Raw genomic sequence first — 23890 nt, 5'->3', positions numbered from 1 at the left:
TCAAGTGCAACACATATTTAGTTGTTGAATGCTATATGAAAATGTCCCTCCTTCTAATATCACTACTGCCACTAACTACAGTAGTAAGTGGCAATTAAAAAAGGGACTGTCCCTTCTAATTGCTATTTTTTAAATTGATATTGAATTTAGCTGTCTCTTTAATAGACACCACAGGTGCAAACTACATATTAAAATATTTTTCATGCATGACAAAAATGTGTGCAATATAATCACAACAAAACATTTTAATTATTTTTCTTACATACATGAACTCGTCTCCCATGTCCCACCAGCTTTGGGTTTTAAAAATGTGTCTGGATGGAACTGATTGGTGAGATTTGCCACTTGCAGTCGGGGAGGAAATGGAAACTGAGAAAAACTGAGGCAAATCAGACACTTCAGATACGTCTATGCTGCCTTCAAAAATTGATCAGATGAAGGTATCTCAGGAGACAGGAAGTGAAGCTAACAATGGATTCAGACTTGCCTTGATGCCTTCCTACCTTGAAATGTGTCCTCCGAAGGCAGCATTTTCCAGTTTTCGGACGCAGCCTATATCATCGTGAATCCGGCAAACCGCAAAACAGCTGTGTTTTCATCAGAGCTCGAACAGCAGCTCTGGAAAAGCTGCACAGAATGAGCCGGCCGACTGCTCTTGAATCACTCTCGAGGTACTTTGATGGCATACATCACAGTTGCTATGTTTCATCCACCTATTTTTATGCGCATTTTGGGATATCGCATTAAAAACTGTTGGATGGAAACACCAAGATGTGCATAGATTCTAAAAATGTGCATAAAAAACTAATGCGGTCATATGAGTCAGATACATTTTTTATGTGATACGGAAACATGCTCATAAACTGCAATAGAAACACTTTTACCGATTAAATTCCTTGATGCACTTCAAAAAAGACGTGACTTTGCGGTGGGACGGCATATCTGGACCAACTAGCGGACAGATCTCTTTGCACAGCACCTGAAATGCTGTTTTGAAATGCTGACATAGCATCGTTGCCATCTCAAGTTGGACAAAATTTCTAACCAACTTGCGCTGTTTCAAGTCAGATGCTGATTGGTCTGTGCAGCACTGCATAAAGTCAAACACACCTAAGGACTTGTTGTCACACCGGGAACTCAGAAGAAAAAGGAAAACAGAACTGAGCTCACCAACAAAATCATTCAAGGATCAAGACCAGAAAGATCAACAAAGACAACACAAAGCATTAAATAGACATGGGTTAATGAGGGGAAACAGGAACAGAACATAGCTACATACTAAAAGTCCCCAAAACAAGAGCATGAAGACATTAAAACATTAAACATAAATAAACATTGCCGCTCCTGGCAGCCCAAAAGGCACAAAAACATAGAACAAATGTTCTTTCGAGAGGTGGCGGTGGAGAGCACTAGGGGGAGGGATGGAGGGCCAGGACCATGAGGTGTAATTGGCCTTGGAGACCACAGTGGCACCAACAGAGATGGAGACCACCATAGGGGAACTGAAGGGGAAGAGAGGGTGAAGGCTTGGGAGAGCAACTTTGTGCCTGCCTCCAAAAGGCGCTACTCATTCACTGACCATAGCTGGCAGGACTGAGGACCAGCATTCTAGATCATCTGCAAAAGGTTAGTTGTGCTGGCTGGAAGGCCTGCCAGTAAAACATTACAGTAGTCCAGTCTTGAAATGACAAGAGCTTGGACAAGGAACTGCACTGCATACTCTAACACAGGGGTGCCCAATCCTGTTCCTGGAGATCTACCAGCCTGCAGAGTTCAGATACAACCCTGATCCAACACACCTGTCTGTAATTATCAAGTGCTCCTTGAAATCTATTAGCTGGTCCAGGTGTGTTTGATCAGGGTTGGAGCTGAACTTTGCAGGAAGGTAGATCTCCATGATTAGGATTGGGCACCCCTGCTCTAACAGGAAGGGTATAATTTTCCTGATGTTATAAAGCACAATTCTACATGATCAGGCCATATTGAAATGTAGGTGGAAAATCATTTAGTCATCAAACCCTACCTCCAGGTTCCTTGCTGTCCTGGTTGTAGATCCCAGTGATGTAGATCCCAAATGAACAGTGATGTTATGTTTGACTGACAGGTTTGCAGGGATTACAGGAGCTCTGTCTTTGCAAGGTTGAGCTGTAGATGATGCTTTATTCAAGCTGAGATGTCTGGAAGGCAGGCAAAGACATGAGCTGAGACAGTGGGATCATCAGGTTGAAATGACACAAAGCTGCATATCATCTGCATAGCAATGGTAGAAGTCATGTGCCTTTATGATCCATCCCAGTGTAATTGGAGAAAAAAGAGGTCCAAGCACTGAACCTTGAGGTACCCCAGTGATTAGCTAATTTGACTCAGACACCCCTCCACATGAAACCTTGAAAGATTTAAATTTGAGGTAAGACTGAAGCCACAAAGTATCTGTGATGACTAAGTCATGAAGGTTGGACAGAAGGATCTGTTGGTTTACAGTGTCAAAGGCAGAAGAGAATAAGAACAAATGATCAGAAGTTTGCTCTTGCCAGCCAAACAGTTTTAGCAACAGACATCTGGGCGGTCTCCGTTGAGTGTCTGGTTTTAAAGCCTGACTGGTTGTTTTCAAATAGGCCATTCTGTGAGAGAAAAGCAGAGAGTTGATTTGAACAAAACTCTTTAAAGAGTTTTTGACAGAGAAGGAAGAAGAGAGACTGGTCTGTAGTTTTCAACTGCTATATCAAAGAAGGCAAGCTTGATAAATTCTATTTTTGATTGAAACATTCAGGTTTGAACCAGATCAATTTTCCAGTTTTGGTATAAGATGTTCTCACTGTAGGTAAGCTGTAGTTGGATTTTCCTTTTTTTTTTTTTTTTTTTACAGTCACATTTATACATTTATTGTATATTCATTTATTTGATCTCTGTAAAAAACGTACATGCATTTGCTGATTCATTAGCTGATTGAGTATTTTATATTTTACGCTATTACCAACGCATAGTGAAATTGAAAATGAAAAATACTTATTTATAAATCTTTGTTAATGTTAATTTCAACATTTACTAATAGGTTGTCAAAATAAGTTATTTTATAATGATCTTTTAAAGTTATATCTGTTCATATTATTTAATACATCAGAGCAAACATAAACTAACAATAAACAGTTGTAGTTTTATTAACTATTGTTAACAAATGTTAATACTTGAAAATGTAATCTACAACCATTGTATTATTCAGTGTTAGTTAAGGTTAATGCATAAACTAAAGTTAACTAATGTGAATTTATTGCAAAGTATTACAAAGTTTTTTCAAATATTCTAATTTTGAAACTTTGCATTACATTATAATGGAGACTGACTTTATGTTTTTAATAATAAATAGTTTATAATAAATAGATAATTATAATTATAAATAGATAATTTGCATATATCATGCAAATAAGAGTTAGCTTTACACAAGAAAACTATAAAAACACATTGAATGTCAGTATCTATTTCCTCCTGTTTGTTCGACCCACTTAAACATTTTTTTGCTCAAATAACAATATGTGGCTATGGTGGTGGAAACCTGCGGTATATTCTGCTATTTTGTATTATGTAAAATTATGCCAATTAATACATGAGAGTACACCACTAATCCACCTTGTGAATCTGACCCAAATTCATAGCTTCCCTTGTGTGCTTCCTTTCCTTTTTTAAAATATTATTAATATTGACACCACATGAGATCCTATGACCTATGTTCTTATTCTTGGAGTAAAAAAGAAAAAGATGGAAATTAATTTTTCTGAAGCAACGTGAAACTTGTTTTTGTATTTGTGTAAGCACAGTAGCAGAGTGAGTTCTGGTTCAAATGAGAAAATCTGTCATTCCTTCAGATATATACTGGTGAGACAATAAAGATGGTGTGTTTGAAACCAATCAGAATGCTTAGTGGTGTGATATAAGACAATTCCTTGCGCTTTTTAAGACTTAGATTCCACTGAACTACAGTCCTCAAATTGAAAGTTGTTCTTTTCACAATCACACTGAATCACAATGACAAAATGCAGTCTGATATGTTTCAAAGAACTGACTATTGTTGCAGCACATATCATTTGTTCCCTTGGCTATCTTGGTTCCTCCTGGAAGCGGGCTGGGGCCCCCAGAGGTATTACTCAGGGGAGATACTACTGACACCACTGGGAACAAATGGCTGGACAAACATTTTTTGTTGGTTGAAGTGTTGAGATGACTGCATGGGGCTCAAGTTACCACTGAGTCTGCCTAATTCATTCATCCCTCCTGTTCCACTCTCCACTTCCTGCCGATCTGACTCTTCTCTAAATCTCATTCATCAGCCGAAAGGATCTTTCCTCAATGTCCTCCTTCATCTAAGAGAAATGATTCAGCTTGTTTTCCTTCTTGATTCGAAGGGAGAGTGGGATCAAAATGGCCAAACATGATGTGCAATAATTGGAGGTAAAACCATGGATGTCACCTCATTTCACTGTAATATGTTAAAATGTGCAGTTATTTTTTATAAAGAACTTTTGTAAATAATTTAACCCTTAAACTAACCATAAAATAAAATACTTAGTCATATAAAAATACTTTGACTTAATTAAAACCAAGTTTAATTTCTTCAAAAGTTTTTTTTTTTTTTAATGTTTTAAAAACTTTTTTTCTTGCCAATAAGAACATTAAGGGAACATTCCATTTTAACATTCTTCAAACATTATGGGAATGTTATGTTTGAATGTTCTCTGAACATTCTGAAACAAGTAACATTTCAAAACAAAAAAAGAAGAAAAAATTTAAATTAACAGTTTATAAGTGTTATTGTGCTAACGTTTTGAGAACATTTGTAAAGGTCAAATAACTTTGAACGAACATTCATTAACGTTAGTGGAGGAACGTTTGTTTATAACTTTGAGAGAACCTTGCCAGAATGTTAGCTAATGTTCTCTTTTAGCTGGGCAGACATGTTTTACTGTATGGTTGTGAAAAACAGCCCACAAAACTGTAATAGTTGTAATGAAAATACAAAAAGTTCTCATTCTCATATGATTCATGAATCAACAAGTGTTAAAATAATTGTAAAGTGATTACACAATTGTGATGTGTTTAATAATAGATTGTGATGTAATAATCACACAATTTCTATACAGCTGATCCCAAAGTATTACTGTAATAGTGTAGACTAGTGCTCACACAGAATTTAGACAATAATATTAAACAAAAGTGTAGAATGAGCAGTGTGTGAGACGAAGACAGATTTTATATCACTATCCCAGAGCAAAGTTTTGGCAGTGTTTGAACAGTTGTTGAGAAGAGAGACTTCCGTGAGGTTTATGGCCCCTTGAATGGGCATGACTCCGTAGGCCAGGTGCTGCTCCGGTCCGTCTTCAGGTCTGTGTGAACTCCAGGTCGGGTTTTCCAGTGCGCCTCTGCAGTGAGACACGCAGCCGGCTCGACGCTCTAGCCGTCTTTCTGATCCTGGATCGAGACTCACTTTCCGCAGTACGAAACGAGTGGAATTTCCTTAAGTTGTTTTTTTTTAAATACATTCTTCCAATTGAGTGTGGGGCAAGTACCGCCTCGGTACTGCAAAACGGGGGTTTAGAAGTAAACCCGTCGGGCCACCACGACGACGGAAAGGCGCGTGGCTTTGATTTAAACGGACATTCATCGCGCTCTCCCCTAAACCGAGTGTTGCATGGAGCAGGACAACTCCGGCTGCTGAAAACGACGAAATGCTCATTCTAAATGAGCACTCGGGGTTCGTTTTCCTCAGCATTCCATATTGGTAGGCCTAATGGGGTTATCTGGACTGCACGGATCTGCGATCTACCTGCGCGAACGCACTGGACGCGATGAAAGTCTTTGTGCGCTGATTTAGAGGTGACTTATAAACCCTCGTTTTATCTTGCGTCAATAGGTCCGCTGGGACTATTCCTCAATCTGTGAGTATTATTCACCTTGCATATTTTCATTGTACGGTCACAGTGTGACTGAATGTCGTGTTTTTTTTTTATTTCATGTCTACACATTTAGCGACTCCATTTGAGTCTTAAGACACTGGGACAACGAGCATCAAAACTGCAGTGTTTTTTTTTAAACAAAACATCAGCAGGATGAAGATCTTTCTTAATACTTTTTAAAGATTTAATGTCTAAAGGGGTGAAAGCATGCAGGGACGGCTAATGGCGCGTGCATTGTTTTAGTAATATTGATAACACGGCAGTTTATCTTAGAAAGAAATGTTTTTTTTTTTCTTTAAAAAGAAAAGGATGAGGGCCAGATGTGATTTCATAGGAGGCTATACATCATGCTTATCTGTCCAAGAATTATCTCTATAGGAGAAATATAGAGACCTGTGCAATAAAACAAAAATTTAAGGGGCAAAACACTATGAGAGACTATGATGAGTATAGTTTCTCAAACTATAGCTACAACAAACAAAAGCCCACTTTCATTCTGCATTGTAGCTCTGTTTATTTATATATATATATATATATATATGCATAGAATGTAGAAGCTTTAGTAAAATAAAATGAATACAGTAGTAAACTTTTTATTTAACAGAATGGCTTATGAGTAGTTTAGAGTGGGATATTTTGGGATGAGCCCTTTCTTGATAAAATGGGAATAGGAGTTTATTTCAGATGACTTTTGAAGGTCCGTGTGCTGCAGCTACATTAAGATCATTTTACTGCACATGCATTATTCACCATGTTATGAGCTACACATGTCACAATAGCTCATGAGAGACAAACTCATGGATGAGCCTATAATTTGTCATTTGAATAAGAAGTCATAAAAATGGCACTAAAATAAACAGCAACATGGTTGTCAAATTTGAATTCGGATTAGAAGGTGTTCACACAGGATGTGTTTTGTGTTCAAAAACAGTAAGAAGGAGCGCAGCAAAATAAACCTGAAAGCAGACACACGCGTCTGAACGTGACATGAGCAAAACAGTTAAAAAAGAACATGTTGTCTGAATGAATCCTCTTTAACCAAATGCATTTTACTTGAAATAATTCTGTAAGTGTGGATATAAAACAGAATGGTATAGAAAAAGGACAAATGAAGGACTCATAGTTTACATTTTAAATGTATGTACAGTTTAAATGTATTTCAGATCTGTATTATGAGTCATTGTTTAGTGCTCATTCATTTGAATTCAGAGACTGAACTTGCATGAACAAATGCACAGTTGTGGAGCGCTCCGTTTGTTGAGGAAGTGCCATCTCAGCTCACATCAACTGCCTGTGATTTCTGCTGCTTCATTTCCAAGCTTGCATTTACATAACAAAGTGGTTGAATCTCAATTGCGAAAAACTTGAGTCGCCACCATCCCCCTCCCAAAGTATGGCTGAACTGAGGCACACAGTTGTGTTCAGAGATCTTTGAAACTTACTGATTTGCCATTTATACTAAAGTACATTAAATCTGATTTTCTTTTTCATTGAGCCTTTTGTTTTCAGATACTAAAAGATTCAATTAAATGAGTTATTTTCCAATTTTCCAAAAATTCCCTAGTCAGAAAGGATCCAGATCTTGATTGTCAGAAGATTTAGGACTTTTTTGACTTTGCATTGTTCTTAGATTTAAGTTAAACGACTTTAAGAAATGTAATTTTATTGTGAATTTGTAAAAATGCACTATAGCCTCTCAGTATCTCGATTTGTTGTTTTTGTTTTACAGCAGTTGTGCTTTGCTCTTCTGTGCATTAAATCTGATGGTTTGCAGTATTCTCATGGCTGATTGTACCAGAGTTTTCACCAGTATTGTCAATGTCAAGTCAAATTTATTTGTATATAGTGCTTTTCACAATACACATTGTTTCAAAGCAGCTTCACAAAGCAGCTTTTACATTTTGCAACGATTCAAGCAATCAAGCTGTATATCATAGTTTATACAGTAAAACAGTCCAAAAAGAAGCTAAATGTCTGATTGTTGAAGTCTGCTAAACTTCTTTTAAAATTTGTTTAGATTCTAGTAACAATGGTTGGTGGAAACTTTAGTTATGTTTTTCTAAGTGTTATTCTAAGGAGATAACAGTGATCTGATCAATTTTACATTTTTATTTATATAGACAATTTCAATATCACCTAACTGATTCCCTATCAGCACTTCACCATAATGATTAGGCTACTGGTTTGATGATTTAATCACGATCATGCACTGTAACACACATAATGAGTTGTGGCACATAGTGAATGCAGTTTCACACATTACATTACACCGTTGGTGTGAAACCGGCTACTTACTGTATCTTTGAAACAATGCTGTCAGAGTCTGTAGTCTTGTGGGATGTTCTTCAACACACTGTGCTTTTAGCGTCCCAATTTTGAGTCCTGGTGGCTTGGGGTACTTTTTCTGATTCTCTCTCTCTCTCTCTCTCTCTCTCTCTCTCTCTCTCTCTCTCTCTCTCTCTCTCTCTGTCAAACTCTCCTCACTGTCCTTTTGAAATAAAGCTAAAGAATGCATATACATACATACAAACATATATAAGGTATTCTTTAACTTTATTTTCTATATGCTGTGAACATAGCTGCACAGAAGAAAACGTCATTGAAGACAAAATTCAGCTATATCATATTACACCGCTGGTTTGTTTTACCACTATTTACTGACTCCATCCACCAAAAGACTTTGTCTGTCGAAAGCAATAATGGCTCAAGAACTTGGGGCGAAAGGCAGAACGAGGTTAGTACTCGGAGTTGATGGAAAAAATGGTATGGAGCTGTGTGCAATGAGGAATGAAGCATCTGGAAAAGTTCAATGATGTTTTGTACAGTGGGAGAATTCAGTTGTTGCGCCGACTACCTCATGCATAAGGAATGATGATAATTATTTAATGTTTCTCATGTTACACAGCACAATGAATGGATGTCATAGTTTTAATCTTTAGTATTATGAATTGGCAAATGTGTGATTTCGTGACCTAACTTGCCACTTGCCTGTACCTTTTTAATTGTGTTTAAATTAACAGCTCCCCGAATCTGTTTCACTCTTTAAAGTCGATGAATGAAGATTGATCTCTGTAGTTTGCTAATGTTCCCACAGAAATGATCTGGATTACTCAAGTGCTTGACATATCTTATTTCTACTGTCCTAGAAAGTCTTGTGTTTTTCTCGCGTTACTACTTAGACTTCTTGATGCATGTAAGCAAGCTGCCACTATCATGTGGTGTTTAGTAACCAAAAATCATCTATGGTTGGTTACTATATAACACTATACAACATGGCTTATTGCACACAAACAATTGCACTAAACCCAGTATTACAGTTTCTACATCAGTAACACATTATCTAAGTTGTTTTCTCTTTACTAAAATGTTCTAAATCATGCGACAAATTCAGTAACATATTAGGAAGTATATGAGAGAGCAAATGGCAGCCATGCAGAAGAAAGCCAGAACTTTATGCATTCGTCTTGCAGTACAGATGTATATTTTGTCAATGACAAAACAAATAGAAATGTGGACATAACCTAAACTTGCATGTTCATATTGTCTTGACATGACCAAGCTCCCTATTTTGAATTTAGATAGCATTTTAATGCTCTTTTCTAAATGTAGATCAACATAACCATAATTTACTATTACGTTTAAGCAGAGTTGTAATCTATAATTGGGATGTTGTACTTTTTCAGGTACATAAATAACATTGTAATATTTCCAAATTAATAACTTTTATTTTATTTTATTTTTTTACATTTCAGGACACAGCACACATTATAGAGAATATCAATAGCAAAAACACAAAAAAATTAACAAAAAACAAAACAGATGGAGGTCAAAGAAGGCCAAGTTGTAATTGCATGGATAGAAGACACTGGCACAAACAAGTCACTTACATTCATACATCTGTAAGTCATAGTAATATAGCTAAATAGCCAAAAGACAGCATGAAAAGTTACCGGTAGTAGCTTTTGCAGTATGTAATTTTATGCCCTTATTTTTTATTTATTTTATATTTATACTCCAATGCAAATGCGTTGTGCATGTGGTGAAAATATTTTCCATGCTTTCACAAATCTTACTTTGCTTTTTTTCCCATTATTTTACTTTGATAAAAAAAAAAAATTGGTGAGAGTCCGTATATCCGTATAACCTTAAGTAGCTGCAAAGTAACACATAGTGCTCTTTGAGTGACAATGGTGAAAGTTATTGATACAACTTTTTTTTTTTTTTTCAGATATTTTGGGAACAAACAACATAGGCCATTAAAATAGTTTTTAAAGAGAGCTCTGTTAAAAACCTCTCGTCTTGGTTTTTAGTCTGTTCAGTGTTTTGTATTACGAGAGGCCAAACAAAGCTCTGCCGGTCACATTTATTACTGATCTATACATGAAAGAAAGCTAGTGTCCGCATTCCTGTTACTGCAGTTCAACTGGTAGAACATGGTGCTAGAATGCCACTGATTCCTATAGAGAAAACACAAACTGTTCATATGGCCTTCATCACTTATTATTTCTCTAATGAAGGCCAAATGTTGGAGAGGAAAAATTTACCTGGAGAGGAAAAATTTACCTGTAGAAGAAGCATATCTCACCAATTAATCTGTGTGAAAAAAGACTGGAGAAATGTAGGGAAAGAAAATGCTGGTTGGAAGTAGCGCTGGACAAGCTACAATCTGTCAGAAAACATGTAACGGTTGTGCGTGGATGCTTTTGTTCAATGTTTTATTTTTTTATTTAACACTGAAAATGTGTTTTCACTCATTTAATCCACAAGATTAGACATTTGTGTGTGTGTTCGCAGTCACAATGGTTGTGAACAGTCTTTAGAAAACTCAGAATGAAACTTATAATCTCTCTTTAAACATTTTTAATCTTTTGTTATGAATACACATTTCTATGTCTGTGAAGGTGTCAGTCAAGTCAATTATATATATTTTTAGTGCTTTTCACAATACACATCGTTTAAAAACAGCTTCAGAGAAAATCATGATGCTAATGTTTATATCTTTATCTTCATGGCTAAACGTTAGTCGACGAGAAGAGACTTAGTCGACCAAAATTTTGTTAGTTGCAGAAAAAAAAACTGCACAGGAAGTGGCGAAGTCGTTAATAGCGGGTCCTTGTGGTAATTACAGTATGTCGGCTAGGAAATCCAAACGTTCGCCTATCATCTATCGACCTCAAATATGGCTTATCATTTGAAACGTAAGTAGTAGCAACTTTAAGTGATTACTCTTAGCATTTTAAGCGATTAGTCGACTAATCGCACATTTATTAATAAACCATATAAATCATAATAAAGAGCCTTTAATGCCTACAGCCTAATCAGCGTTCAAGAGCACACATAAAGCTTGCCACAGCGCACCGACAAAAGTAGTGATTATGAATGCGTTGGGGAAAAACAGCAAGGAGATTGCTTTAACATTTTAATAATTAATTGATGAACGAGTGTTTTCTGTATTTTCGGCTGCAGTGAAGAAGTTGACGGTGCTGACTCGTCATCTCTGCAGTTGTGGACGTGCCTATATGCACGTTTTATACGGATCACATAACCTAAGAATATTTGTTTTCCATTTGAATTGGTTCATTTAAAAGTAGACATTTCGCTTTCTATAGATATGTTTTTCATGTCTGTGAGGGAAGTTTACATGGAGTTTTGGTTCTGTTTTTCAGAAAGTGCATCCTGTGTGCTTTCATTATTTTACAAAAAGCATGTTTTCTTGTTATTGTGAGTGCACACAAATAAAAGTAGACTCTTCACAGATTCAAAAGATGTATTAATCTTATCTGTATGGCCAAAAATGAGTATTTTAAGTGCAAGTGATCGTACCGGCGCCTCTGTTAGCTGTCATGCAGTAAGTGTGCTACTATTCAGCTTTCACACTCCGCACAAACACTTGAATAGTTCACATTTTTCTAGGTTAACGTTAAAGCAAGCGGCCATGTAAAGATGCTACTACTTACATGTTTCAGATGATAAGCCATATTTGAGGTCTGTGAATGATAGGCGAGCTTTTGGATGTCCTGCCTGATGTACTGTAATTGCCACATAGACCAGCTGTTAACGATCTGTCTGTCATAGACTGCCTGACTTCGCCCTTTCCTGTGGAGTTTTTTCCTGCGACTAATAACATTTTTGGTCGACTAAGCCTCTTTTCGACTATAAAGGGGCAGCCCTAGTTATTATTAGGCCCTAGTTGTTGTTGTTATTATTATTATTATTATTATTATCCAAGTGTTTGTGATAACAGCGTAAAATACTTAAAATACTGTTATTTTTGTCATACAGATAAGAGTAATACATAATTTGAAACTCCTTTTATTTGTGTAAACTCACAATAACAATAAAACGTTGTGCTTTTGTAAAAAAAAGAAAAAAACAGGATGCACTTTCTGCCGTTTTGGTCTCCGTGAACTGGAGCGTGTCAAAAAAATGGCTTAAATGGAGGACTACTATTTGACTAGAAATATCTTTAGTCGGGGACAGCCCTTATATAAAGTATATAGTGCTTAAAATGCTTTAAATTAGATGCTGTCAGTATGTTAACTTTGTATGCTTCATTGGTGCTAAAACAACACTTCATACAAATGTATGAATACTAATAAATCATGTTGGTGAAAAGAGTTTGGAGAATTACAGAGAAACTTAAGTGTAAAACCAAGCTTCCAGTTTGTTGGGTAATGTATTGTAACCTCACCTTTGTTCTCTTCTGTAATCTTGACATTTTAAGTAATGCACAATGACGTGTGTTAGAACCTGTATTGCATACCTAGCATGAGTTCTTTCCGCTGTGTTGGTGAACGGGACACATTAGTCCTCCATGCAGCTTTTTAGAGAAGAGTCTTTTAATCACACCCTGTTGGAGCTGCCAAGATTGACGGATGGATATTTGTGAGACCCTTTGGGTTATGTATTAAGCGCTCTGTGTTGGGGCAGCACATCCAGTTGGAGCTGTGGATAGGAGGTTGATGAATGGTTAAAGGTCTTGTAGCTCCATCTATCAGAGGATTAGCATTGACCTGTGAGACCTCTCCACCGGCCCCTGGGCTCTGCCGCACAACAAATGGCTACATTAACATAGATAAGAGACCACAAGCTCTTCAGAGGCTAGTGCGATAATGTATTTGTATACCTCTGTGGGAATTTCTAATTAATTTTTTTAAAAAAATTTTAGCTGTGAGGACGCATACGGTGGCTGGGAATGTTACATCTGTTGTGTTTGTTTCAGTTAGGGCTGCCCCCGACTAGTAGTTGTTCATTTAAGCCATTAGTTGACTAGTTGCATGTTTATGATTTTAATTGCTTCGGAAAATGGTTTGAGTTTCAGGGCTTATATTATATGTAATATTGCTAACATTGTTCTACATTAGAGAAATGAACTGAACTAGAGCTGCATGATTCTGATTAAATTGAGAATCGCAATTTAATTTTTTTTGTTTTTGTTTATTCGTTTAAAATCAAGATCATGATTCTGAATGGACAACTAAACAAATAATGTAATTTACTACAGGTTATGACAAAATGTTAATTGCTGCAGTTTATTTAAAAAATTAATTTTTATGAATTATTTAAAAATAAATGGATTGAATGAATGATTCAATGACTCACTCATAAAGACTTCACTTGTTTCATTACTGAATGAGTTTTTTTTAAAGAATCTCTTGAAAGAATAATGACGTACATTTGTTTAATAGTCACTTGTCACCACCTACTGGTGAAACAGTGTAATTAATACAATCTTTATTTGAAGCATCAACTTGCTTTCAAAAGGTCATTTATTCTATTTTGATCACTACTGTAGACATCAGAACTATAAACTTTTATCCCAGTGCTTCTGTGTTTATAGAGAGAAGTGCATGTTAAGTTAAATATGCCATGCCATGCCATAAGCACAGTACTAATTTAGCTTCCACACTCTGCATGAACACTTGGATATGTGCCTAAAAATAGGCTACAACTTATGTGTTTCAAATGATAAGCCTCATTGAATGATATGCAAACGTTTGGATTTCCTGCCCGACATAATTGCCACATGGACCAGCTGTGTTAACGATCTGTCCGTCACAGACTGCGTGACTTCACCAACTCCAGTAGAGTTTTTTGGTGACCAACTAATTAAAATTTGGTCGACCAAGCCTCTCATCGGCTAATGTTTGGTTAACTATTAGGGCGCAAGCCCTAGTGTCAGTCAAGATGATACTAGAGGCAGTTGTCTTCGCCATTTTTGCCACATTTTCTTGAAGAGGAAGGCAGCACATGTGGAATCAATTGATGTGTTAATGCATAGAGCATTATTGTATGACACTCTCTTGATGAACCTGTCTGGAAAAAAAGAAAAAAACCCACAGAAAAAACGCATATGTGGAGTTAGTTTTTGCCCTTCTAAAAATATATTTCTGCAGCATTTGTGCCTGGTATTTATTTTTCTCTGATAGAACACAGTTGGCTGCATTTTGTGTTTTATTGTGCCTTGATTTCTTTTTTTAAATCAAATATTTTCTTGACAGATGCTGAAAGCCACATAGCTGTGGTGTTTAATTCGTTCCCTCCCTCTTGATTGCCTCTGAATTGTTCCATTTTAAACAGGCTTGTGGAAAAGGAGGCATGACTGTCTTACTATAGATGCGTTGCTAAAGCGAGTCTGTGTTGATCAGCCAGGCGAGCAGTAGCATGATTGCTGATTGCTCAGGGTTTTAATTATGGAAATCATGAGCTCTTAAAAATGCTCAAAGCTATTTGCTAATGGTGCAAGTCATAAAAATGGTGTATCGAATATTGTTGCCCTACATTTACAGATGTTTAACGCTTGAGATTGCTTGTGGTTGGATCCTTTAACATACTTGGAATTTTATTGAATTTTTATTGGATTTTGATTTTTTTTTTTTAACACATTTATGCTTTTTTACCCCATTGTTCCAAAGTTCCAACATGTAAGACTGCTTTAAACATCTCTCAGGAAGGCTTTTTGTTGTCACTGTTTCAAGTATGGTACATTTTCTTGAAAATGAAGGCTGTGCACTTTATCACTGCCACCTATTTAGCATTGTCACATTTTGTTAATGAAATTTGAGGTTTTATTTTATGTAGCTGTTCACTGTAAGGTGTTTTTTTTTTGTTTGTTTTTTTGTTTTTTTCTCCTCAGCTTGCATTGCTCAAGCTGAAAAAACTTGAATCGGCGCATACAGTTGTGTGAAAGGCACACTCAAAACAAGCCTTTTTTCAAGATTTACACATTTCGGTTAATAGTAAAATTCCATCAAATTGAATTGAATAATCTTTACATATTATGAATTAAGAAGAAAACAAACATTTTTGTATAGATCCTAAACTTAAATTTAAATTTAAACATTTTCATTCTTTAATTTATGAATGCGAATCACATAAACTAAATGGTCCATTCCCTTGTTCCATTAAGATTTATACAAACTGTTTTATTAAGCTCTAGTTTTTTTTTTTTTTTTTACTAATTTAAAATTCTTAATTCATAATATGTAAGGACTATTCAATTCAATTTGATGGAATTTTACTATGAAGTGACATGCGTTAATCTAGAAAAATAGCCTTAATTTTTTTTTTAATGTGCAGGTGCTTATGTTAATTTCACTTTGCAACTCTTCAGTTGTCATTAAGTTATTTGAATTTCTTTGCAAGTAAAATGAATCAGTCTTGGTCACATAGCCATTCCTCTAGTTAGAAGGTGTGGTTTTAAACACTAAAAGAATGGACTACTACAATAAATATATGGATCTCTAGATTCAGTTAGTCTGAATTGTCTTGATTGCTTCCTTTTTTGGCCTGTTTGCCAAGAATAAACCTTCTTCCCATCTTGTCATCATGCTCTTTTCCTGACCTGTCACAGACTATGTTAAGAACTAGTTTTTTAGATAATGCTACTAATGATTGTGAATTATTGAACGATTTGTTTTAGAGTGGGACCTGGCATTTTTTTGTATCACTGCTTTGCCTTGTTCTCTATTCGGTAACTAAGGGATGGTACACAGACACAAGCAGGAATTATGTTCTGGGGGACAGAAGAGGGAAAAGGCTGGAGTGGAGGATAGGGGCAGAAAATGGATCCAGCAGACCCTTTTCTTTTGTTGTATTATCAAAAAAGCTACTTTCTTTCTTTCTATACAAAATACATAGATACAAAGCCAATGAAGCTGAAGCTACTGCACATTTATTATGATTTTCCTTGCATTAATGAACAGAACATTGATAAAAGGTACAGTTGAAAGACTGGTGTCTTCATTATTCATGTGAAATGTCATGATTTAACGCTTATTCGTTCTTAGATGTTGAAAGTTTTTCACATCCTCATTCCATACCATGATTTGGTATTTAAGCTTACATTTTTAGACCAAACGTCCACATAGATTCCCATGGCATTTTTGACAAAAGTAATTTTTTAATAAATGCGAACGCAATGACAAATTTATTAGTAGAAGACTGAATTTTCTTTGGGAACTAGGGCCGTGCCCGACAACCGCGGCATCTTTATGGCTGAGCATCATTGGCGGTGAAGTGTTTGTTAAACGGCAAAACCCAATTTTGCACATGTGAAGGTTGCTGGTTTAAGCAGACATTGGAACATGAGTAAAGGATGAAGCTTTCTCAGTGAGGTTTACCATCATCAGTAGTTTATTGATACTATGTTATTTTTGTTTTTATATTACTTTTATAATAGTTTTATCAATATTTTGAATGAACCTTTTTGTATTTTTAGTGTTCATGTTAATTTTAGTCATTTTATGTACATTTTTAGTCATTTCATTATGTGCTTTTGCCATTTTTTTTTTTTTTAATTTTTTTTTATAGGTTTATTTCCAGTTAATAATTCGTCACCTTGGAGTTATAAGGTTCTATCTGACATTTTTGTCAAAAATTTGACGACTATTATTCACATATTCGTATTCTGTGACAACTTATTTACATTATGTGATGTTTATTTTTTAGTTTTTTTTTTTTAGAAAAAAAGGTTCTAGCTGCAAAGTCGAACACTAGCTTGGTTCTATAAGGTTCTATCTATGAGCCAATCAGCACAACACAAGAAGACCAATGAGCCAAGACTGTTCAAACTCAAACAAACAATTGTTAAAATTCAAATTTAAACACCAAGAAGCCCTTATAGACTAATTTAAGCTTCCATTCTACCTTCCTACTTATACCTACAGTTCTAGCTTTTAAAACTACTGAACTAAAACTTAAAACTAGGGATGCACCGATACCAAGCTCGTGTACTTGTACTCGTACCTCACGTGACGTAACTGACAGAATTTTCCGTGCAGAGACACCGACGGCAGCAGCAGAAACAATATCAGCCTCAGAGGTGTGGAAATACTTAAAAAATGTAATGATGAAAACCCACACATTGCGCACTGCATGCTTTCAATCACAATTTGTTATCAATAAGTGAAGGCGGGATAGGCGGAATCGCGCTGAATGACACAGACCAGAAGCGCTCTCTCTCTTGCACGCTCTCTCTCTTTCTTGCACGCGATCACAGTTCTCTCAGACAGCGCGCGATCAGTTCTCCTCGTGCCTGAATGGTCAAATGCACGTGTTGAGTAACCATAAATACAGTCGGTTATGGCTTAAGTGGACGTAAACATTTGGGTGAAAACAGGATATGTGTCAGTATCCATGGATTCGGTCTTAAAGGGACCATAGCCTATATTTGTCATTAATGTTAATAGAACAACAAAATGTTAAATAAATGTATACATGGTAAATAAACCTACTGTATCTGAAAAACAAGTTTATTTAATTTGTATCTCTATAGTATTTGTTGTATTGTTTGTAATTTGTTTGTAAATTTCTTTAAGTTTGTGACAAGCACATAAAAATGATTACTTTTTTCATTAGAGTAATAATAAAAAAGCTGTCCTACATTCATTAGTCTCACTGTGTTGTGCTTGGAAAACTGCAACATCACAAAAAAAAAAAAAGAGAGAGAGGAATTAATAAATGTATGGGTATCGGTATCGGCGAGTACTAGGAAAAAAGTATCGGTACTTGTACTCGGTCCTTAAAAAATGGTATCGGTGCATCCCTACTTAAAACTATTTTAAACTTAAAACTTTCCAATCCATACTGATCTCTAGAGAAAAAGCCATTTTACCTGTCCCACTTTCTGTGGAACATTATTATTATAGTAGCTGTTTTCTGTCTAACTCTAAACAACAAAAAAAAAAATTAAACTAATGTTTCCTGCAATAATGTGTTTAATTACCCACCATATTTCTGCCTAAAATGAACATCTGCACTGGACAAAATATTTATCACTGCCTTTTATGCTTAACTTGAACAAGAAAATAATTATTCGTCCAAAAAATATTAAACAAATGTCATAGAAAGCATTAAATTGATAAACTTTCTCATACACGACACATTGTTACAACACTAATTTTATGTTTTAAAACAAATAAGTAAACCGTACAATTAATGTTTTGCAAGATAGAACCTTATAATTTCAAGCGGAAAATGATTGTTTAGAATTAGAAGGTTCTATCTGCATTTGACCTGTTCCAAAAATCCCCATTTACAAATTTGAGAGGATTTTGATATTGTATATTTAGAATACATTTAGGGTCTCTGTCATTTTTATGTATGAAAGAGACAGGGATCATTTTTTCCCCATATCATTTTTGCTATGGACTGCAAAAACTTGGAAGCTCAATATCTCAAAACTGCTCAGAATGCAGATAGAGCCTTACAATTCCAAGGTGGTAAATTTTAGTGCTTCTACTTAAACTTATTTCAATTTCTTGCCATGGCAACATTTCTAATATTTGTTTTTTAACTAATATTTATATATAATTTCAGCTTTATCAGTTAACATTAACATATTTTTATACTCCTCTGAACAGAACAGATACAATAGCATACAGATTGGATAGTTGTGAAAAAATGTAAATAACATGGCTTAATACAGTTGAAAAGATTACAATGCCATAGCCAAAAATCAGTGAAATCCATCAGCTAAAGTGGAGATGAGGATGGAGGTGTCAGTTTGTTTATGTAAGAATGATGAATGAATGTGATTGAATTTAAAGGGCCACTGCAACAAGTGTCTAAACCGGATTGTTACATGTCAGATTAGGGTTGACTAATGTGGAATGTTAGAACTAATGTGATGTTTAATGTTCTACAAAACAAATACAGTTTAAAACCAAATGTTTGTAGGGGTAGTCAACCCTGCAGCCAATACTCCTTCATTCCCAATCAAACCAGCTAATCAAGGTTTTGCTTGAAAACAGACAGGTGTGTTGGAGCAGGGTTGGAACTAAAGTGTGCTGCTCGCCAGGAGCCATAAATAAACACTTAACACTCAAAGTAAACATGTAGCACAATTAGTTTAGTTATCAGTATAGCATAATAATATAGCACATACATTCCTCAGCTCTGAGAATAATTAAACAGAGCACCTGTTGTGAAACTTCATACACTCCAGATAACCATTTTTTTTATTTTTTTTTTTTTTATAAATAATTGTGGTTTGTGAATTTAACATGACGGTAATAAAAGCCTGTCAAAAAAATTAGGCAAAATGTGTAAATTAACCAATGGCATTAGTCAAATAAATTAAGGTGGGATAATCGTTGATTATCTACATCCATTGATCATAATCAGTGACCACATGTGTTGGACACACTGATCAAAATCACATTAATATTTTGGATTACTAAAGTGCTAATTTTAGAAATGCACGATTGACAAAGTAAGTGATCACAAAAATGTTTCTCACATTTTTGCATCTTAAATAGTCTCTGTTCTCTCAATGCGAGTCATTGTTATACAGGGCTTGACATTTACTTTTTTCCCAAGGAGCATTTGTGCTCCTAAGTTTAAATTTATGATTTCATTAAAAAAAACTTTATAGGTACAATGAAAATATATCAAATAATGTGTGTTTTGTTAATAAAGGGAAACAGGAAGACATTTACAAGCAGAAGTACACTAGGTTTTTTTTTAATATTTCTGCTTTAAACTGTATTATGTAATATGTAATATTACATTTATGTAATACAATTATGTAATATTTATACACATACATACTGTAATAAACAGGTTATTGTGCCAGCACTAGTAAAATTTATATATTGAATAATATGTTAATGCTCTTTCTTTCCTATGACAGGGCATCACAGACATGAGATACAAGAGTTTACATTAAATTGAGTGTTAAATACAACCATCTACAACATATTACAAAATAAACATCAAGTAAACATTGTCATAATTCATCAACAGTAAATCATAAGAAATCTAGTGTCATAAATGCACGGTATTCATTGATTACGAACTGCTTTGAATCCACGTCCCTGTAGAGCGCACAACACCAAGTTTTCACCTTGAAATGTGCAGCGCTTATTTATTTAATGAAATCATAGCCTTTTGAAGTTTAATAATCGCATTAGTTTGTATTGCAAAATTTAAGACATCTTAAAATAATTAAGACATTTGTTTTACCTTTTATTTTTATGACTTTAAATTTAATTGAAGACTTAAGAACCCACAAGCAAGTTTTATTTGCACACGTTAAATACAAACATTAAATGCATTTTATATTTATGTTTTATAGTTACACACATCTATTTTTAGATGTGAGTGAAATGCTTGCACTGTTGAGCCCTGTTATGACAGATGGATTAGTTTATGAAAATTGTACAGTCCATGTTTGAAAGAGTAAGTAGTCTCCAAAAATTAAAAATAAATCTGGTCTTGTCTTTATTTAGCTGTGTTTGAGCTTAATTGTGAATGCAGCTTTACATCTCATTTGTGCCTGCTTCACTTGCTATGCATGTATGTATGCATTCTTTATTTTCTCCCATCTTGGGCCTGGCAATTGAAAATAAATTAACATTCCAGCTCTTTTATGTTCTCCTCCTTTAAGCCTGTCAAGAATACTTGGAGGTGAACCCTGAGAGGTCAAGCGACACTCACTAGTTGTCAATCTTCCTGGTTGACCCGCCCACCCTTTTCTTTTTCTTTTCCATTCTTTTCTTCCCGTTCATTCAGTTCCACCCCGTCTTAGAAACCGGGACTCTTGGGCATTCTTTCTGTGTTCGCCTTTCCAGCCTGAGACAGGAAGCTCTGGGATGAATGTCACATTCACAAACAGAGCCATATTTGAAGTCCTCCTGCCATCTCTTCCCTACCTATTCATTTTAAGAGTATTTCTTTAATAAACATGTATTTTAATTAAAAATGGCCAAAAATCAAAAGGAAGTCCCACACACTATCAGAGCTAACAAAAGTATCAAATTTTTTATTGCAACGTTTCAGTCCCATGACCTTCATTCGGCATATCCAGATAAACTATTCAAAGCACAGAAATATAGAATCAACTCAACTCATGACCAATCACATCAATTTAAAATGGACAATGAATCTAATGGCCAATCAGAAAATTTTTCAAGATTCCAAGAAACGTTGCATTATCAAGGGTTGGCGTCTTGAAGTTCTTTGGTGTCTATGAAGTTCTCAAATGGTTCATTTTATCCGAAATTTCCAGCATAGTCAAATACAGGGGCAAACTGTGATTTGTGACATTGAATCAAACGGCTAATGTTGGTTTGTCTCATTTCATGTGTGGAAGTAAATTCCAGATCTCTCCTTCGTGCACAGAAAAATCCTCAATGGCTCAGTCAGGAATGGCACAAAGCTGTCTAATGCTAATCACTTAATCCTTTTATTTCAAGTCAGAACAAATCCAGTCCAAAATCTGCCAAACAAAGTGGTGTTTATGGGGATGATAACAGTTGGCTCCTGCGATTAAGCCTCCAGACATAAAGCGAGCATGTTTCTCAGCGGTGTGAGGGTTTGCACACAATGATGACGGGAAGTAAAGCATGTTGAGCAGACAGTGCAAACCTTCACTCCACGTCTCTTGTCTGCCGGGATCAGCATCTCTGCAGGGTGTGGGATTTTTTTTTTCAGCAGGTTATGGCCGTGGTTGCAGATTATTGAAGAACTTGTAGATTCACTCTTTCTTTGGGATATTTGGAATCCTAATCCCATAATGCAGTGCACTAAATGATTTTCCTACCTGAATGCTTAGTCAGAGATAAGGCTGATTAGCTTATATGATTAGGCATTGATTCGCCTAATTTAGTGTATTAACGACAAGTAAAAATATTCAGCCTTAACCTCCCAGTAGGGCTGTTCTATGTCAGAAATCATAATCACGATTATTTTGGCTGTTATTGAAATTACGATGATTTAACACTATTAGTGGTGGGCAATATGATCAAGCTCCTATTTCACAAGTAATTTTAGACATCAGTGAAATTTCACAATTATCAAGAACAATTTTGATACTTCAACAAAAACAAATACTAGGTTAACTAGTGTAAGTAAACGGTCCTAAAACAATTGACATTTAGCGAAGAACAAAAGCTCACAGTTGGAAGGTGCAGTAAATGGAATGCAGCACAATAATTGTTTTACCTTGATTTAGGGCTGGGCGATATGACCAAAATCTTATATCACGATATGAGTAATTTTATATTGCGATAACAATATATCGCAATATAGTTATTTTTGCGTTAAATAAGATTTTTATGATATCAACATTATCCATTTCATTGAAGTTTCATAATTATCATCAATTTCAATATAATTAAAAAAATTAATACTAGCCTAAAAAACTTACTGAAGACAAATAAACTGTGATAAAGAAAGAGCAAAGAAGACAAACTACAATAGAATAAAGAGACGAAATAGACCTACATGAAAAAACTTAAAGCACTAGAAAATGTATAAAGTAATCAAAGGTATAAAAAAACAATGCATAGTCTTTACTGTGTAAATTAGATATACATTTATTCTTATTGAAGTTACAAAAGCAAGCAGTGAGAGATTATTCTTTTTTGTTGTTTGATTTGCATTAATAATGACAGCAGGTACATTTGGATGCTGTCCCTTTAAGACTGACTGCACCGATCCATTAACTCGAGCCTTGTCTTTCTTGACTGTACCTTCACTTAAGGCATAAATGGCTCTGTTTACTTGCACATACGTGGTCACTTTGGGACATAGGTATGTGTATTTAACCGTTCAAGCCCAATTAGGCCTCAAAAAGCACTCAGTTCAGTCCTCACGTGCTCTATGAGCAGCGGCAATAGTGCAATATATTTACATACTACGATATATACGATATAGCAAAATCTCTAACGATAGACATTTTATTTCGTGGTAACGATATATATCGTCATATCGCACAGCCCTACCTTGATTGTTGTTTTCATAATTAGTGGAAGCTGAAATCGAAAATAAATTTATTATTAACAGCCCTATGCTGTAGGTGCTTCAAAGTTTGCAGTGTTGTTATTCGGTGTTGTTATTCAATGTGCCCCTGCCAATTATTTAACAATAAATATGCTCTGACTATGAGTGTTTGATTTTTAAAACCACACACAAAAACAATTTTTGCCATGTTAAAATGTCTGATCTCCAGTGCATCTGCAAAGGAAAGAACATTTCGTATAGCCGGATTCGTGATGAAACATAATTAAATTTTGTCTGCTGTATGGAACGTTTTGTTCCAGCTCTTTCTTTCTCTTTTCACCAATGTTTGTAGATGCAAATGTTTTATATTTAGGTTCATTATAAAATCATTGCACTTGATGGCGGGGAAGGCTTTGATGAAGCACACTTCAAAGTGCAACATTCCACAGGATTCCCTACCTGCGATGTAAATGCTGAGCCTGTGCGTTATGGAAATTTTCTGAGAAAGATGAAAGCATTGTTTAGTTTGTGGGTGGGTGTTTGTGTGTGTATGTGCACATGTTAGTGGGAATGAATTTGTGGACAAAGTGAGCGTGACATGTCATCTGTCTTCAACGTTTGACATTGTCTTATAAGATTCTTGGGCTCCCCAAGGTCTCAGTTATTACCTTTTGCCAATGCAGGCAAAGACTCTGAATGTGTTTTGTGACCGTGAGATT

General features: G+C 35.4%; 1 protein-coding gene across 5 annotated transcripts in view; it reads left to right on the top strand.

Annotated features, from left to right (window-relative positions):
• The first annotated feature begins 5269 nt into the window (after positions 1–5269).
• The window catches only part of LOC127506204 (adhesion G protein-coupled receptor L2-like), a 116181-nt gene continuing 97560 nt past the window's right edge, over positions 5270–23890 (top strand). The window contains exon 1 of one of the 5 annotated variants that reach the window (XM_051882486.1): positions 5270–5927. The gene's annotated coding sequence lies outside the window, so the exon portion shown is untranslated. The remainder of the gene's footprint in view (positions 5928–23890) is intronic. The other 4 variants (XM_051882448.1, XM_051882459.1, XM_051882467.1 and 1 more) reach the window with 4 other exon arrangements.

This window comes from Ctenopharyngodon idella, chromosome 2 (genome assembly GCF_019924925.1).
Source record: "Ctenopharyngodon idella isolate HZGC_01 chromosome 2, HZGC01, whole genome shotgun sequence".
NCBI lineage: Eukaryota > Metazoa > Chordata > Actinopteri > Cypriniformes > Xenocyprididae > Ctenopharyngodon > Ctenopharyngodon idella.
The sequence above is the reverse complement of the archived record's forward strand: the minus strand, read 5'-3'. Positions and strand labels throughout refer to the sequence as shown.